General features: G+C 39.8%; 1 pseudogene; it reads right to left on the bottom strand.

Annotated features, from left to right (window-relative positions):
- Positions 1 to 294: 294 nt before the first annotated feature.
- LOC107697586 (uncharacterized) lies at positions 295 to 1,747 on the bottom strand (annotated as a pseudogene).
- Positions 1,748 to 6,066: the final 4,319 nt, after the last annotated feature.

Genomic DNA, 6,066 nt, shown 5'->3' with positions numbered 1-6,066 from the left:
TCCATTTTCCATCAGTGATGATACTTCTTTGTGCTTTTAATTTTGCATTTGTTTACTGCCCTACTGTCTGTTTTGCTTAAGTTTTCTTAATGCCGCTTTATCTGCACCTCTCTACTTTATGGCTTGTTTAGCAGCACCATCTATTAGGACATCATCTTTGGCTTTAGCTGTTGAGACTTCTGTGTATGCTTTTACCTTTGGGCTAGTGTCTTCATTTGTTGTTGTTTTTTGAATACATGTGGAGTACAGTTGTTGGATGATATGTTACTAATTGGTGCTACAGATAGAGGTTCTTCAGCTTCCCTGCGGCTCAACAGCTTTTAGCGGAGTCTGTTTTTGTTTGGCTGTCAACTGCTGAGACCTCTTCAACAGGTGGCCTCATCATTACTTTGATGTCTCAAACTCAGCTTGCAATCACGAACCCAGTGTCCTTCTTTGTTGCAATGTCTGCATCTTCCCTGAGTTTTTGCTTTTGAGTGTCTCTGATATTCACTTTCTTCATACCCCTTTGTCCTGTTGTTGTATGACAAGGTTTTGGATTGCAAAGCTCTGAGATTGACTTTTTGTGTTCTTTAAACCTTTGCTGACCATTCAACAATCTGCATAAATATTGGTCCAGTGCTGTCCCAGTCATCAAACTTGATTTTAAGGGTTTTAGAAATCTCAGGTTTCAGTCCATTCACAAATGTGGTTTTAAGAGGCATGCTAGTACCTTTACTGAGAAATTCAATGTTGTTGTTCACACCAGCATATTCCGTCCATGTTTGTCTGGAGCGTTCTTCAAACTCTGCAACACTTTCTCCTGTCTTCTGCATGTAAGAGGTCACTTTAGCCCAATTAACCTCTGCAGGTTTCAAGTTGAACACGAAAGTTTGTACAGCTTCCCATCCAGCCTGTGTTTTCTTGAGACGCACCAATCCTTCTTTCAACACTTTCTGTTAATGTTTTCTGGTAATTGTCTCTTAAGTTCACATTAACAATCATCACACCAGCTAGTGGATGTAAATTGTAGATTTTCTGCAAGCGTTGAAGAAATTGCCAAGCCTTCCTTGGTTGTTTGTACTCATCTGGCAATTCTGTTGACAATTTGTCAACTTGTCACAGTGTGAGTTCGTCGTTCACCATCCTCCTCATACTCCTCCTCATTGTCAATTTCAACTTTAGTCCTTCTGTTCTTGACAATTACCGGAGCAAGTCTAACCTTTGAGTTCCTTGTAGCCTGAACACGTGTTGAAGGGAAATTCAGTCTCACTGTCAACAGACCTGCTTGAAGATTTGGACTCCAGTCTTTTGGAGAGAAAAGTTAGCAACTTGTCATTCTTATTTAACAGTCTTTCTTCATCCTTCTTTACATTCTGCAATTGTTTAGCCAATGCTCTGACTTTTGCTTTCTCTGCTTTGTTCTCACGTTGTAATTTGTCAGTCTCACACTTCTGCAGATGCTGTAGAATTTGTTTGACCAAAATCACAGAAAATCCATCTCTGTTGGTGTTTGTCCTTAAGTGCTGCATCTTTCCATGAGCTCTTTTAATGTCTGGCAAGGCCCATAGTCCACTCTCTGAGTACTTGATGCTGTACTTCTGGCACATGTCATCATGGCACTTCCTCAGTCCCAGCTTTTTGTCCAAATATGCATTCAGATTTTCCAACATCTGATCAATGGAACATTTGGAGGTTCTGTCCCATGTCTTTCTGTTGTTGGCCACAATGCATGACCATTGCTATTGTTTTGTGCAGACTCAGCCATGGCAAGTTCAGGAAAAGTGCCCTCAGAGGTGTAAAAACAGAACAAAAGGTGTTAGAACTGTTAACCTCCTGGGGTCGACAGTTCCGGCGGCGGAACCTTTTTGCAGATTTGAATGTTGACAGCGAAAATAACTAAAATGCTCCTTCATACTTGATCGTACATATAAGAGTAATACAGCATTTCAATCTGTAAAGGGTCTACTTTTATTTGCATGCTGCTCACATATTATTGTAGCCCAGTTTGTGCTGATTACAGTGTTATTAAACTTTAGACATTCAAATGTTTGTAAGCAACTGAAAAAAGCACAAATGTCAGGGCATGTCAAAACTTTTCCAGGCCCCAAAACACCCTCAGACCCCAGAGGGTTAAAGGTGCTTATTCAGATTTAAATTCACAGCAATTTGTTAGACTGACCATTTTAGTTACACAGACAAATCATTAGTTTAAAAGCTCTGCTTAGTTTTCAATGCTACATTTAAAACTAATCATTCACTTTCAGGCTAATTTTCCTTGTTTGATGTCTGAATTGAGTTCTAGCTCAGAAGGCTGAATTACTTTTTCAAATTTGTCTCTTAGACAATTTACTTTAGTTCTTTCTGTATGTTTCACGGAAGGCAACAAACTTATAGTTTCATGGCTTTATGCCATCATTTTCTAACTCAGTTAAAACATTAATTTCAAAACTACAATATGGGCTACTGAATTAGCACCCAGTCAAGAATTTCCAATTCTTGCAGCAACATCAGTACCAGCACTTTCTATGGTTTCTACAGTCTCTGGACGAATGGGCTAAATTATTTCTTTAACAATTTCTACAGACAAAAAGAGAAAGGACAAAGCCTCTGCTTCTACAATCTCTTGATGAATGGACCAAATTGTTTATAAACAATTCCTTCATACTTCTGTGAAAGGACCAAACCATGTAATATATCTATGGCTCCTTCAGTCTCATGAGAACGGACTAAAGCTCTTTCTTAAATGATTCTTACAGACTTAAGAGAACAGGGCCAAGCTATAAACCTTATTTCTATAGCTCCTACAGTCTCAGGAGAATTAACTAAATCAAATGAGTCCTACAGACTCATGAGAAAGGCCCAAGCCTAAAATTACCAACAGTACTACACTGTATATGTCACTACACTACAAATTTTGACTTGTCTACTTATTATTCTTCTGAAGTTCTTTAAGAGAGCTGATAAGTTTCACTCACCAAATTAGGATCTTTGAGACAGGATCCAGTTGATTCAAATAAATTGTGTCCACGCACTCAGTCTGTTGATCTTTAGTTGAAGCTGTAGAATCTCCCAGATTCTTTTGTTCACTTCTTCTTGTTGCAGTGATGTTGGTGAGATGTCTTCTTATCTGTTTCTCCTGGTTGGCTCGCAAAATTTTTAGATTTTGCTGTATTTGGCTGAGCAAAGGTTTGGGTCGCTCGCCAATGTATTAGATTTCTCTAATACATAAAAATAAGTATGCTTGACCAGAGTTCTTGTGGGGAGAAGAATATATTGAAGGTAGTAGTGTAGCAGGTCTTCAACAGGGATGTCAGCATGTCGTTCTTCAAAATATCTTAACCCAGTACTTTGGTCTGTCTGTGTGACCAGACTTTATACCTGGTACCAAATGGCCTTCAAACTTCAAACAATAGACCGATACTATAAGAACCTCCTACTGGAGAACTAACAATAGACAGGATAGAAGGGCCATCCTGTGTATTTGGTTTACACCTTTACAGATTACATCAGGAAAGAGTCACAAGGTAACATATCAGATGCTGATTACACAAGAAAGAACTATACTAAAATATGGAAAATCCTTTAATACCTTTAACATTTAATACTTGCCCCGACAGATACAAATCTGGGAAATTGAGATCTTTATCTTTTGTTCTGCATATCATAACAACACTGTTTTATGTATTATATTGCACATCATATCTAATTCCACTATCAGAACAAAAATGTAGCAGCTGTTGAAAACCAACAGTACTTTGGGAAAAAAAACTAAATCATCAGCATACATAAAATGATTGATTATAGTATTATGAAGCATATATCCAGTCTTACAGTCACTTAATTCTTCACATAATTCATTCATATAAACATTAAAAAGGGCTGGTACACCCCAGGGGTCTCTGGGGCTCATCTAGTTGACATGGTCTCCACTAACATTCAGGGCTGTAGAGGTCGTCTCCAGGTGCTGATCCACCATCTGGTCTGGATACGGACTGGATCCATATAGCTACGGTGACCTTGGAATAAGAATGAAAGAGGCTAATATTAGCATAGATGCCATTCTTCTTACGATGTAATGAGTACGTCGGGTGTTATGGGAAGTGTTCCCATTAAATGAATCTGATTATAAAATTATAAAAATGTATATTATAAAAGAAAAAAGTCAAGTAACATTTATTTGTATAGCGCTTTATACAATACAGATCGTTTGTCAATAATGCAAGAGGACAGTAACAAACAATCATTTTTCCAGCTAAAGTCAGTTCATTGATGATTCAGTGATGTCATCATCTAGTTCAGCTCTCTTCCACTTGTGTCTGTGCAATCAGTCAGGCGTCCCCAACTAAGCAAGCCAAAAGCGACAGTGGCAAGGAACCAAAACTCCATCGGTGACAGAAATGGAGGAAAAACTTAAAGAGAAACCAGGCTCAGTTGGGGGGCCAGTTCTCCTCTGGCCAAACAAAACCAGCATGGCAAGTTTTAATTCCAGGCTGCAACACAGGTCAGATTGAGCAGAGGACTCTTCTGGTTCTCGTGGTCTTGTGTCGATGGCCGTCTAGTTGACGAGGTCTTCGCAGGGGTCTCTGGGGCTCATCTAGTTGACATGGTCTCCACTAACATTCAGGGCTGTAGAGGTCGTCTCCAGGTGCTGATCCACCATCTGGTCTGGATACGGACTGGATCCATATAGCTACGGTGACCTTGGAATAAGAATGAAAGAGGCTAATATTAGCATAGATGCCATTCTTCTTACGATGTAATGAGTACGTCGGGTGTTATGGGAAGTGTTCCCAGTTCCGGTTGACCTAATTAATGCAGCCTAACAATCTTTTAACGGATTTGAATTATAGAAATGTGATAGTGTATTATGTGTATGCCAGGTTAAAGAGATGGGTCTTTAATCTATATTTAAACTGACAGAAAGTGTCTGCCTCCCAAACAAGCAAGATTTTAAAAGTGAAGAAAAAATGGAAAATTAACCTATTAAAAAAAATACTCAAAGAGAAGAAACTCCTATTTGCAACCGGAAATATCACGATTTTATGATCTGATCCATAGTACCGTCACGGTGCCTCTGCGTAAGGGGCGTGTTCTTGTCTCCATTTGCTCTATGATTGGCTGGTGACATGTGGCCCCACCCCCACAGGAGTCTAAGAGCATCAACAGTGCTGCTGATTCTCACACACACTAAGTAGCTGTGTCCCAAACTGAAGTGCGTGGACTCCGGAGTCCGCATTTGAAGTGTGATTGTGTCACAGCGTCACGACGTGGGCTGTCCCAATTCAGAATGCGCCCTCCGAAGACCGCATTCCAAGGCCGATTGCGTCACCGCGGTGCGACGAAGGCTGACGTATTTCGAAAGTGACGTCAAATGCGCCCTCTGTTTCCCAGGAAAATGAAGTGTACATCTGATGGACACTTCGTACTCTACCATATCCCAGAATAACTTGCGTGCAGATGACGACAGTGTTTATATTTAAAGAACAGCGGGTGAGAGTTCTGTGGGGGAATTCACATTGAAATGTAAGTATTGTGTTTTCATTTACTCAAATACCTAGCGAAACAAGTGTTAAAAGCCAGGTTTTTTTTACACAACGCCCACAAACAATAAGACAACCACTATATAAGGCAATAGTCTTTCCCTTTGTTGTGTTTTTGTAGTGCTGTAATGCAAGATATGTCTACAAATGTTTTAACCAAACTTTAGCACTTCAGTATTTTGTATGCATGTGCTGCTGTGTCATATTTTCTAATGTTAAGATTGCAATGCAAACCTGCCTTTATATTTTTCATAAGTGTTTCCATTTTCTCTTGTTATAGTACTATTCTGGAGAAAATGAGTCTGCTGGGGAAAGACTTAATACAAAGTAAGCAAGTTAATAGACACATTTTTGCTGAAATTCATTGTGCTGTTGTTGTTAACAGGCATGGTTTTTTGGTCTGCATTAGGATTGCAAGTGTCCTGGGACAGGTGAGGGAGTGAGTGGTGAGCTGGTGGAGCTACTCAGAGAGGACATCAAACTCCAGAGAGAGACAGAGGAGAGAAGAGCACAGGAGAGAGAGAGAGAGAGACAGAGGAGAGAA

This window comes from Sinocyclocheilus anshuiensis, unplaced genomic scaffold, assembly GCF_001515605.1.
Source record: "Sinocyclocheilus anshuiensis isolate Anshui unplaced genomic scaffold, SAMN03320099.WGS_v1.1 scaffold1312, whole genome shotgun sequence".
In the NCBI taxonomy this organism is placed as follows: domain Eukaryota; kingdom Metazoa; phylum Chordata; class Actinopteri; order Cypriniformes; family Cyprinidae; genus Sinocyclocheilus; species Sinocyclocheilus anshuiensis.
This window is presented reverse-complemented; position numbering and strand designations above follow the sequence as displayed.